Here is a 12,365-nt window from a genome sequence, read left to right on the forward strand (position 1 = left end):
AGAATTTGTGGGGTCCAGGGCAAAGTGAAAATCCAGGGCACAAAAAAAATCATCGATGTCACTAATTATTAGAGGAATGCAAGCCCAAATTACCATAAGGTATCACCTCACACTAGTCAGAATGGCCATCATCAAAAAGTCTACAAATAATAAATGCTGGAGATAGTGTGAAGAAAAGGGAGCCCTCCTACCCGCGGTTGGTGGGAATGTAAATTGGTATGGCCACTATGGAGATCAGTATGGAGGTTCCTTAAAAATGTTTCTAATAATTAAAAAAAAAACCCTAAAAGTAGAGTTACCATATGATCCTGCAATCCCACTCCTGGGCATATATTCAGAGAAAGCTCTAATTTAAAAAGATATGTGCTCCTCATTGTTCATTGCAGCACTATTTTCAATAACCAAGACATGGAAACAACCTAAATAAGTGTTCACTGACAGGTGAATGAATGAAGGTGTGGTGTACATGTGTGTGTGCGTGCTCAGTCACGTCTGACTCTTCGCAACCCCATGGACTGTAGCCAACCAGGCTCGTCTGTCCATGAGATTCTCCAGGCAAGAATACTGGAGTGGGTTTCCATTGTCTTCTCCAGGGGATCTTCCTGACTCAGGGATTGAACCCATGACTCTTGGGTCTCCTGCATTGCAGGCAGGTTCCTTATCACTGTGCCACCTGGGAAGCCTATTCCAGGGGATCTTCCCAACTCAGGGATCAAGCCCAGGTCTCTTGCATTGCAGGCAGAATCTTTACAGCTGAGCCACCAGGAAAGCCCAAGAATACTGAAATGGGTAGCTTATCCTTTCTCCAGAAGATCTTCCAGACCCAGGAATTGAACCAGGGTCTCTTGCATTACAGGCAGATTCTTGACCAGCTGAGCTACCAGGGAAGCACATATATATTTATAGGAAATATACATATATATGAATACTACTCAGCCATAAAAAGAAATGAAAGAATGCCATTTGCAGCAACCTGAATGGACTCAGAGATTATCACACTAAGTGAAGTAATTCAGACAGAGAAGGACATACCACATGATACCGCTTGTATATGGACTCTTTTAAAAAATGATGTAAATGAACTTATTTACAAAACAGAAATAGACCCACAGACATAGATAACAAACTTATGGTTATCGAATGGGAAAGGGTGGAAGGGATTAAATTAGGAGTTTAAGATTAAGATATACACACTGCTATATATAAAATAGACAACCAATAGGGACCCACTATACATCACAGGGGAGTATACTGGGTAGTAACCTAAAAGGGAAAAGAATCTGAAAATGAATAAGAATATATATATATATTAATACACACACACACATACATCTTATTGTTTAGTAGCTGAGTCATATCTGACTTCTTTGCTACCCCATGGACCATAGCCTGCCAGCCTCCTCTGTCCACGGGATTCTCCAGGCAAGAACACTGGAGTGGGTTGCCATGCCCTCCTCCAGGGCATCTTCCCGATCCAGGGCTTGAACCCATGTCTCTTATGTCTCCTGCATTGGCAGGTGGGTTCTTTACCACCTGGGAAGCCCAGTAGGGTGGTACCTGGTGCAACTGAAAACACTCCACAAACCAGAGCCCTGGGACATGAGTGATCCGAAAGTTTAAAATGTTTACGCAGCTTTCTCCAAGCAACTGTTAGTGGGATTGCTATAATTGGACACCTGGTCACCTCAACTTCTGGTCCTGCATTTTTAACTAGTTTGCAAGGTGAATAAAATTTGGATATGATCCTGGTCTCTCTACTTGGGTTCGTGTGACATGTATTAATGCAAGAGTTATCTTTCTTTTGGCTAGAGAGGGGTTGACACTTGAGCTTAGTTTTCTTTGAATGTGAAATGCAAGTCCATAATATCAAGCATTAAGTATATTTTTACATCTGTGCAGCATCTTGTTTGAAATGTAAGTGCCCAGAGATACTGGCCTAAGTTGACCATTTTCTTTCTTTCCTCCCATCCTTCCTCTTTCCCTCTCTCCGTTCTTCCTTTCTTCCTCCTCTTCTTTCTTTCTTCCTCGGTCTGCTTTCTTCCTATCTTCTTTCTCCCCTTTCCTTTCTTCCTTTTTTTTTTTTTAAGCATGCATGCTCCGTCACTCAGTCATGTCCGACTCTTTGCGGCCTCATGGACTGTAACCACCAGGCGGCTTCTCTGTCCATGGAATTCTCCAGGCAAGAATACTGGAGTGTGTAGCCATTTCCTTTTCCAGGAGGTCTTCCTGACCCGGGGATTGAACCTGCGTTTCCTGCATTGGCAGGTGGATTCTTTTCCACTGGGACACCTGGGAAGGCACCCCCACCCCGACCACCACCTTTTTTTAAAGAATGCCTAGCAACACACACACACACACACACACACACACACACACACACAAACACACAAACCTAGTATATGCTTTGCATACAAATGAGTTTAGCAAGTGTAAACTTTGGATGCACAGCCCTGGTTCTTAGCTAGGAATGCTTTTGCCCTCAGGCCCCATTTGGTAATGTCTGGAGACATTTTTCATTGTCACAATTGGCCGGGGTGGGGGATTCCTACGGGCATCTAGTGGGTAGAGCCCGCTACATCCTACATCCTCCAACGCTCAGAACAACAAAACATGATCCAATGCTGAACAACAAAAAAATGAGTCCAAAAAAAATGGTCCCAAATGTCTAAATTTCCTGAGATGGAGAAACCCTACGGTAGAGAAAGAGGAGGAAACATGGAATCAACGATCAAGATTCTGGATCTCTGATTAAGAGAAAAAGTTCCTGTCACCTGTTCAGCATCTCTTCTGGGACCCATGATGGGACAGAGGGAGTTGTTTCTGCGGCAGTGGGTCCCAGGGTGTGTCTCACCCCAGGGGTCAGGAAACCACAGCACAGAAAGAAAATGAACTGGTGCAAACTCAGAAAATGGTCATAAATGTGTAAAGGTTTCCCGTATGTTTTGTATCTTAGGAAGTGTACTTTCTCCTGCCTGTTCTGGGTGAGTCCAGACATGCCCGCCAAGGCGATCCCCAGGCTGGGCTCCCAGTTTGCCTTGTGAATGGAGAGACCGTGTATGTGCTTAACTCACTGTGAGAAGCAGCGCTGAAGCAGACTCAATTCCCTACAAAAAGGGGAGACATAAACGTAACTTTAATGATGGTATCAAGAGTTAAGGAATATCCATTTCGGGGCATGCAAACAGTATCTAACCCTTCACTGATCTCAACTGCCATTTATTAATCTTCTTAATTAACACTATTTTTGATTTTTGCTCAGAGGGAAAACAAAAAGGGAAGGAAAAAGAGAAAGCATAAGATGATGAAAGAGACACTCCACAGTGATATGGACTGGTATGAGAATACAGGTGATTTATCCAAGCAGCAGTTTCCCTGGTGGTTAGTCTTATTAATTTCTTCCAAATGTACTCTCTTGTGTAATTATTTTAAAAATAAATATTTAAATTGAGATAAAGATAAAGTTAGGATTAAATTGCTGCATCTACTCATAATCTCATTTTCGATTTTGACGTATATTTGCCCTCAGTAGGGGTTGATTGTCCCAGTTTAAAACCCTATCTGCCAGGAATATAAGAAACTGCTTGTTTCTCTAAACAAAACTGGCTTTTATTATCAAACTTAAAATTTTTTTCAACATGATTTTGTAAGTGATAGCTCATTTTGTTTCCATTTGCATGCTTTTTTTCTCTTCATATAGATATTGGCCATTTGCCTTTCTTCTCTTCTGAATTAGCTATTAATGTCTTTTGCCCACTTCTTCTGGTGTTATCTCTTCTGTTGGAAAGAGTTATTTGCACAGTAAGGATTTTTTTCCTCTTTCGTAAGTTTTTTTTTTTCTTCTCATGTTGCAGATTTTTAATGGTATTCTAGATGTGGGCTTCCCTGAAAGCTCAGTTGGTAAAGAATCCACCTGCAAGGCAGGAGACTCCGGTTCGATTTGCTAGGTCAGGAAGATCCACTGGCGAAGGGATAGGCTACCCACTCCAGGATTCTTGGGCTTCCCTTCTGGCTCAGCTGGTAAAGACTGCCTGCAATGCGAGAGACCTGGGTTTGATCCCCGGGTTGGGAAGATCCAATGGAGAAGGAAAGGCTGCCCACTCCAGTGTTCTGGCCTGGAGAACTCCATGGACTGTGTGGTCCAGGGGGTCACAAATAGTCAGACACGACTGAGTGATTTTCACTTTCAATAGATGTGTACAGCAGTTATGTACACTTAGTATGAAACTTTCATACTTTTGCTTCAGTATGTGTTTTCAAAAATTTGGCCAATTTATCACTTATTTGCTTATTCATTCACTCCTTTATTCTAGAAGCAGAAACCAAGTGCTTTCTATGAGTCAGAGGAACCACCACCACCACTGCTACCATAATAATGCCAACAACAAAATTAAGCGCAGAACAAAATCCTTAGGAATAAACGTAAAACAAAATGTGCAGGACCATTTTAAAGAAAATGCTAAAATTTAGCTGAAGTACACAAAAGAAAGAAAGATCCCCTGGAGTAGGAAATGGCAACCCATTCCAGTATTCTTGCCTGGAAAATTTTACGGACAGAGGAACCTGGTGGCCTGCCATTTATAGGGTGGCAAAGAGTCAGACACAGCTGAGTAACTGAGCACACACACACACACAAACACAGACACACACACCCCCCCCACACCCCCCCACACCCCCCCACCCCCCCCCACCCCCCCCCCACATACACACAAGAAAGACTGAATAAATAGAGATATACTATATTTCTGGATGGGAATAGTTACTTTATAAAGATGTTAATTCTTATGTTATTTAAAAATTAAAAATTTATAAGAATAAATGCATAAAATATCTAAGGACAATTATATAGAAAATGGTAATAAAAGATGATTTGACTAATATGATATTAAAACAGATTGTACTTTCTCAGTATTTAACATAATTGGGAAAAGAATTATTAAATGGTAATAAGACAGCTAATTAATTATTGTGGGGAAAGGCTAAAATTTTATAGTATATTTATAAAATATAAAAATATTATGTTTTATGCCAAATTAAATTCTAGAAAGACTTATGGCTTTTACAAATACTCCAATGTTTCCCTGGTTTTCCTGGCTCAGATGGTAAAGAATCTGTCTGCAATGCTGGAGACCAGGATTCAGCCCCTGGGTCAGGAAGATTCCCTGAAGAAGGGAATGACAACACATTCCAGTATTCTTGCCTGGAGAATTCTGTGGACAGAGGATCCTGGCTGGCTACAGTCCATGGGGTCACAGTTAGACACGACTGCGTGACTAAGGGTGCACACAAATGTTGAAATTATAAAGTTACTGAAAGAAAGTGTAAAGTACAATATCAAAGAAAGAACAAAATCCACTATATAAAAATCTGATGGCATGAAACTGCAAAAGATTTCTGTAACAACAATATCAAATTAAAATAGATGTTATAAAGAAAACATGTGTGTGTGTGTGTGTGTGTGTGTAGCGTCTGTGCACAGAGGGGTGGAATAGAAATCTGCAATCTCCCAAATACAAAAAGCACTCTTCATATCTTCAATAAAAAACAAACCTTTCATAGAAAAATAGGCAAAGGACATGAATGGACAATTCAATAAAGAAACTATACATATTTATTTAAATATTAAACTTTGGTGGTGATGGAAGAAATGAGACTAGTCCATCAAGGACCAGAATCACAACGTTGAAGACCACTTGAGAAACACACTCACGCCCACTACCGCTGAGGCTCCTGATTAGGACAGACATGAGGGGATACAGGTAAGCTGCCCTGAATTTAGCCAATGAAAACAACAAACATTTTCCCACAAGTTCCTTGGGAATCTGGGTGCAACTTAACTGGGTCCCTTAGCCCAAGGACCCTTTCAAACTGCAGCCACGAGCCTGGCTGGAGGAGTGAGTCATCTCAAGGCTGCACGACCGGGAGGACCCACCTCCCTGCTGGTAATCGGTTCTTTCTGGTCAGAGACGTCCTTCGAGGCCACATTCAAGCCCACACATTTGACGACAAAAAGAACCAAAAGTGAGGATCACTGGGCCTCATCTTGGAGGCTGCTCACCCAGGAGAAAATTTAGCAATAGGTGCCAAAAGTGTTAAAAAAAAATGTTCATTTTATTGGCACATCTGTTCTAAGGAAATAATTGAAAAATGTACACAAAGAAAAGAAAGTAGCAGCGTTATGGAATGGCATATAATAGAATAAAAGAGGAACAACCAAATGTCAATAGTCTTGTTTAAGTAAATTGGGTTTTAGCTTCATAACAGAACAGTTCGGTTCAGTTCGGTCGCTCAGTCATGTCCGACTCTACGTGACCCCATGAATCGCAGCACGCCAGGCCTCCCTGTCCATCACCAACTCCCGGAGTTCACTCAGACTCACATCCATCATATTGGTAATGCCATCCAGTCACCTCATCCTTGGTCGTCCCCTTCTCCTCCTGCCCCCAATCCCTCCCAGCATCAGAGTCTTTTCCAATGAGTTAACTCTTCGCATGAGGTGGCCAAAGTACTGGAGTTTCAGCTTCAGCATCATTCCTTCCAAAGAAATCCCAGGGTTGATCTCCTTCAGAATGGACTGGTTGGATCTCCTTGCAGTCCAAGGGACTCTCAAGAGTCTTCTCCAACACCACACTTCAAAAGCATCAATTCTTCGGCACTCAGCTTTCTTCACAGTCCAACTCCCACATCCATATGTGACCACTGGAAAAACCATAGCCTTGACTAGATGGACCTTTTTGGAAAAGTAATGTCTCTGCTTTTGAATATGCTATCTAGGTTGGTCATAACTTTTCTTCCAAGGAGGAAGCGTCTTTTAATTTCATGGCTGCAATCACCATCTGCAGTGATTTTGGAGCCCAAAAAAATAAAGTCTGACACTGTTTCCACTGTTTCCCCATCTATTTCTCGTGAAGTGATGGGACCACATGCCATGATCTTCGTTTTCTGAATGTTGAGCTTTAAGCCAACTTTTTCACTCTCCTCTTTCACTTTCATCAAGAGGCTTTTTAGCTCCTCTTCACTTTCTGCCATAAGGGTGGTGTCATCTGCATATCTGAGGTTAATATTTCTCCCAGCAATCTTGATTCCAGCTTGTGCTTCTTCCAGCCCAGCATTTCTCATGATGTACTCTGCATATAAGTTAAATAAGCAGGGTGACAATATACAGCCTTGACGTACTCCTTTTCCTATTTGGAACCAGTCTGTTGTTCCATGTCCAGGTCTAACTGTTGCTTCCTGACCTGCATACAGATTTCGCAAGAGGCAGGTCACGTGGTCTGGTATTCCCATCTCTTCCAGAATTTTCCACAGTTTATTGTGATCCACACAGTCAAAGGCTTTGGCGTAGTCAATAAAGCAGAAATAGATGTTTTTCTGGAACTCTCTTGCTTTTTCCAATATCCAGCAGATGTTGGCAATTTGATGTCTGGTTCCTCTGCCTTTTCTAAAACCAGCTTGAACATCAGGAAGTTCACGGTTCATGTATTGCTGAAGCCTGGCTTGGAGAATTTTGAGCATTACTTTACTAGCATGTGAGATGAGTGCATTACTTTACTAGCGTGTGCAGTAGTTTGAGCATTCTTTGGCATTGCCTTTCTTTGGGATTGAAATGAAAACTGACCTTTTCCAGTCCTGTAGCTACTGCTGAGTTTTCCAAATTTACTGACATATTGAGTGCAGCACTTTCACAGCATCATCTTTCAGGATTTGAAATAGCTCAACTGGAAATCCATCACCTCCTCTAGCTTTGTTCGTAGTGATGCTTTCTATAAGGCCCACTTGACTTCACATTCCAGGATGTCTGGCTCAAGGTGAGTGATCACACCATCATGATTATCTTGGTCGTGAAGATCTTTTTTGTACAGTTCTTCTGTGTATTCTTGCCACCTCTTCTTAATATCTTCTGCTTCTGTTAGGTCCATACCATTTCTGTCCTTTAACCAGCCCATCTTTGCATGAAATGTTCCCTTGGTATCTCCAACTTTCGTGAAGAGATCTCTAGTCTTTCCCATTCTGTTGTTTCCCTCTATTTCTTTGCATTGATCGCTGAGGAAGGCTTTCTTATCTCTCCTTGCTATTCTTTGAAACTCTGCATTCAGATGCTTGTATCTTTCCTTTTCTCCTCTGCTTTTCACTTCTCTTCTTTTCACAGCTATTTGTAAGGCCTCCCCAGACAGCCATTTTGCTTTTTTGCATTTCTTTTCCATGGGGATGGTCTTGATCCCTGTCTCCTGTACAGTGTCACGAACCTCATTCCATAGTTCATCAGGCACTCTATCTATCAGATCTAGTCCCTTAAACCTATTTCTCACTTCCACTGTATAATCATAAGGGATTTGATTTAGGTCATACCTGAATGGTCTAGCAGTTTTCCCTACTTTCTTCAATTTAAGTCTGAATTTGGCAATAAGGAGTTCATGATCTGAGCCACAGTCAGCTCCTGGTCTTGTTTTTGCCGACTGTATAGAGCTTCTCCAAATTTGGCTGTATAGAATATAATCAATCTGATTTCGGTGTTGACCATCTGGTGATGTCCATGTGTAGAGTCTTCTCTTGTGTTGTTGGAAGAGGGTGTTTGCTATGACCAGTGCGTTCTCTTGGCAAAACTCTATTAGTGTTTGCCCTGCTTCATTCCATATTCCAAGGCCAAATTTGCCAGTTACTCCAGGTGTTTCTTGACTTCCTACTTTTGCATTCCAGTCCCCTATAATGAAAAGGACATCTTTTTAAGGTGTTAGTTCTAAAAGGTCTTGTAGGTCTTCATAGAACCGTTCAACTTCAGCTTCTTCAGTGTTACTGGTTGGGGCATAGACTTGGATTACTGTGATATTGAATGGTTTGCCTTGGAAATGAACAGAGATCATTCTGTCATTTTTGAGATTGCATCTAAGTACTGCTTTTCAGACTCTTTTGCTGACCATGATGGCTACTCCATTTCTTCTAAGGGATTCCTGCCCACAGTAGTAGATATAATGGTCATCTAAATTAAATTCACCCATTCCAGTCCATTTTAGTTCACTGATTCCTAGAATGTTGACGTTCACTCTCGCCATCTCCTGTTTGACCACTTCCAATTTGCCTTGATTCTTGGACCTGACATTCCAGATTCCTATGCAATATTGCTCTTTACAGCATTGGACCTTGCTTCTATCACCAGTCACATCCACAACTGGGTATTTTTTTTGCTTTGTCTCCATCCCTTCATTCTTTCTGGAATTATTTCTCTACTGATCTCCAGTAGCATATTGGGCAGCTACAAACCTGGGGAGTTCCTCTTTCAATATCCTATGATTTTGCCTTTCCATACTGTTCATGGGGTTCTCAAGGCAAGAATACTGAAGTGGTTTGCCACTCCCTTCTCCAGTGGACCACATTGTGTTAGACCTCTCCACCATGCCCGCCCATCTTGGGTGGCCTCACACAGCATGGCTTAGTTTCATTGAGTTGACAAGGCTGTGGTACTAGTGTGATTAGATATACTAGTTTTCTGTGATTATGGTTTCAGTGTGTCTGCCCTCTTGCAACACCTACCATCTTACTTGGGTTTCTCTTACCTTGGACGTGGGGTATCTCTTCATGGCTGCTCCAGCAAAGTGCAGCCACTGCTCCTTACCTTGGATGAGGGGTAACAGAACAGTAGGCTGCAGCAATTAAAATTATGGAGTTGCAGACATAGTAATGGGCTTCCGAGGTGGCACTAGTCTTAAAGAACCTGCCTGCCAATACAGGAGACATAAACAACAAGTGTTCAGTCCCTTGGTCTGGAAGATCCCCTGGAAGAGGGCATGGCAACCCACTCCCCTGGAGAACCCCATGGGCAGAGGAGGCTGGCTGGCTACAGTCCATAGCGTTGTAAAGAGTTGGGCATGACTGAAGAGACCTGGCACACGTGCTTACATGGTATTTTGGAAAGGAGTTATTGAAATGACTGAATTAAAAATCAAATTTAAAAAAATTAAAATATACACTTTTTATAAATTGTTAAGTACATGCACAGGAAAAAAGTCTGAAATAACAGACTCCAGAATATTGACATGATTATTTCTTTGAAACAGTGGAAATACGCATGATTTAAACTTTTCTTTCTTCTGGCTAATTCGTATGGTTTACATTTTATACAGTGGTGATATTATATTTTATAGCAAAAATGAACCAATACTTGTAATGAAAAGTAAGTAAGAAAACCATCTTCACTTGCTCATATTTGTAGTGGACATTTGCACTGAGTCTTAGCTCACTCAGGCTGCTATAACAAAAACACCATTGACTTGGTAATTTAAACAACATGCATGTATTTCTCACACTTCTGGAGTCTGGGCAGTCCAAAGTACTGGAATGTCTGGTGTTTGGTGAGAACCTTCTCCCAGGTTCACAAACAGTGCTCTTTTTGCCCAGTCCTCACATAGTGGAAGATGGACAGGGTTCTCTGGGTCTCTTCTCTAACGGCACTTATTCATGTGGGCCTCACCCTCATGACCTAACTACCTCTCAAAGGGCCCACTTCACGCACCATCACACTGGGGATTATCGTTGTTACTCAGTTGCTCAGTCGTATCTGCCTCTTTGCGGCCCCGTGGGCAGAAGCACACTGGGTTTCCCTGTCCATCACCGACTCCTGGAGCTTTCTCAAACTCACGTCCTCAAGTTGGTGATGCCATCCAACCGTCTCATCCTCTGTCATCCTCTTCTGCTCCTGCCCTCAATCTTTCCCAGCATCAGGGTCTGTTCCAATGAGTCAGCTCTTCGCATCAGGTGGTCATAGTACAGGAGCTTCAGCTTCAGTGTCAGTCCTTCTAATGAATATTCAGGGTTGATTTCCTTTAGGATTGACTGATTTGACCTCCATGCAGGCCAAGGGACTGGATATACAATCCAAGGGACTCTCAAGGGTCTTCTCCAGGACCTCAATTCGAAAGCATTAATTCTTCTGCACTCAGACTTCTTCACGGTCCAACTCTCGCAACCGTACATGACTACTAGAAAAACCATAGCTTTGACTATACGGACCTTTATTGGCAAAGTGAAGTCTCTGCTTTTAAATATGCTGTCTAGGTTTGTCATCTCAATGGACATGAGTTTGAGCAAAGTCTGGGAGCTAGTGAAGGGCAGGAAAGCCTGATGTGCTGCAGTCCATGGGGTCACAAAGAGTCAGACATGACTGAGTGACTGAACAATAACAGCAAAACCGTTCGTCATGTCTTTCCTTCCAAGAACGGAAAGTCTTCTAATTTCATGGCTGCAGTCACCATCTGCAGTGATTTTGGAGACTGGGAATTAGAGTTCAACGTATGAATTTGGGGGGACGTAGCATTCAGTCATCAGCAGATAATGTATGCAGGCAGCAGCCCCGGCGAGTCCTCCCGTCTCACTATTAGCCCCCACATTCCTAAGGTACTTCCCAGCAGCCTGAACTCAGTAAGATCCTTCAAAAACCGCACCCAGACCATTCTTTCTCTCCCTGGAGAACAAGCATCCTCCAGGGACTCTGTCACCAGCTGCACATCCTAGGAAGGGGGGTTGCCATCGTTTCCAAGTATAGACAAACACATCATTAGGCACACAGCTTACCAGCACGGAAGACCACAGTGTATTGTGGAATGCTGTTCTCCAGAGCCTTCCTGGACTGCTCATATATCCACTTAACACTGACACTCTCCTATCCTGTCAAGATGAGTCTAAGAGAAAAAGAGCAGTAATTTTTCTTTTTTTTTTTTTTACCATTCCTTTGAAATTTTCAAGACATTGTTTTTGGAACACAAAGCTCTCATGTTCTATTAATAAATGAGAATTAAAATAAACTACATGAAATTGAGCTGTCAGGACTTCATTTCGATGAGATTATTTCTGCTGAAACATTTAATTGGGTATGGTTTATGCATTGACAATGATCAATATATTCATTCCCCAGTGAGCTGAGAATCAAATCCCTGTGTTTGAAGGAATCATTTATACCTATGTTATGGGTTCTTTAAATAAAACAAGTGAAACCCAGAGCTGCACAATATTAGCAAAATACTTCACAGAATGCATTGGGATTCCTTTATTGGCTGATGTGGTAATTAAATTCATGTGCTATAAAGCAATGCAGAAAGCTGGTTTATTCCTTTCTGAATGAAATTCATTCTTTTCAGTTTTAGAAATTAGAATTGGAAAATGCCTGTATTTAAGGCAAAGTGCTTTCAAAACTAATCCCAAAGAGGAGAATTCTTAATATGGCAGTGCTTTGGAAATGTGAAGTTACTCCCTGCCCGACATTTCTTAAGCCCCAGCCCCCAGCCCTTTTTATCTGATTCTGAAACTGCCTCCGACATAATTGGGTTTCCCAAGACCTGTTTCTCTCACTGGACACAATTGTGAACAAAGAGGGCTGA

This window comes from Capra hircus, chromosome 9 (assembly GCF_001704415.2).
Source record: "Capra hircus breed San Clemente chromosome 9, ASM170441v1, whole genome shotgun sequence".
Lineage (NCBI taxonomy): Eukaryota > Metazoa > Chordata > Mammalia > Artiodactyla > Bovidae > Capra > Capra hircus.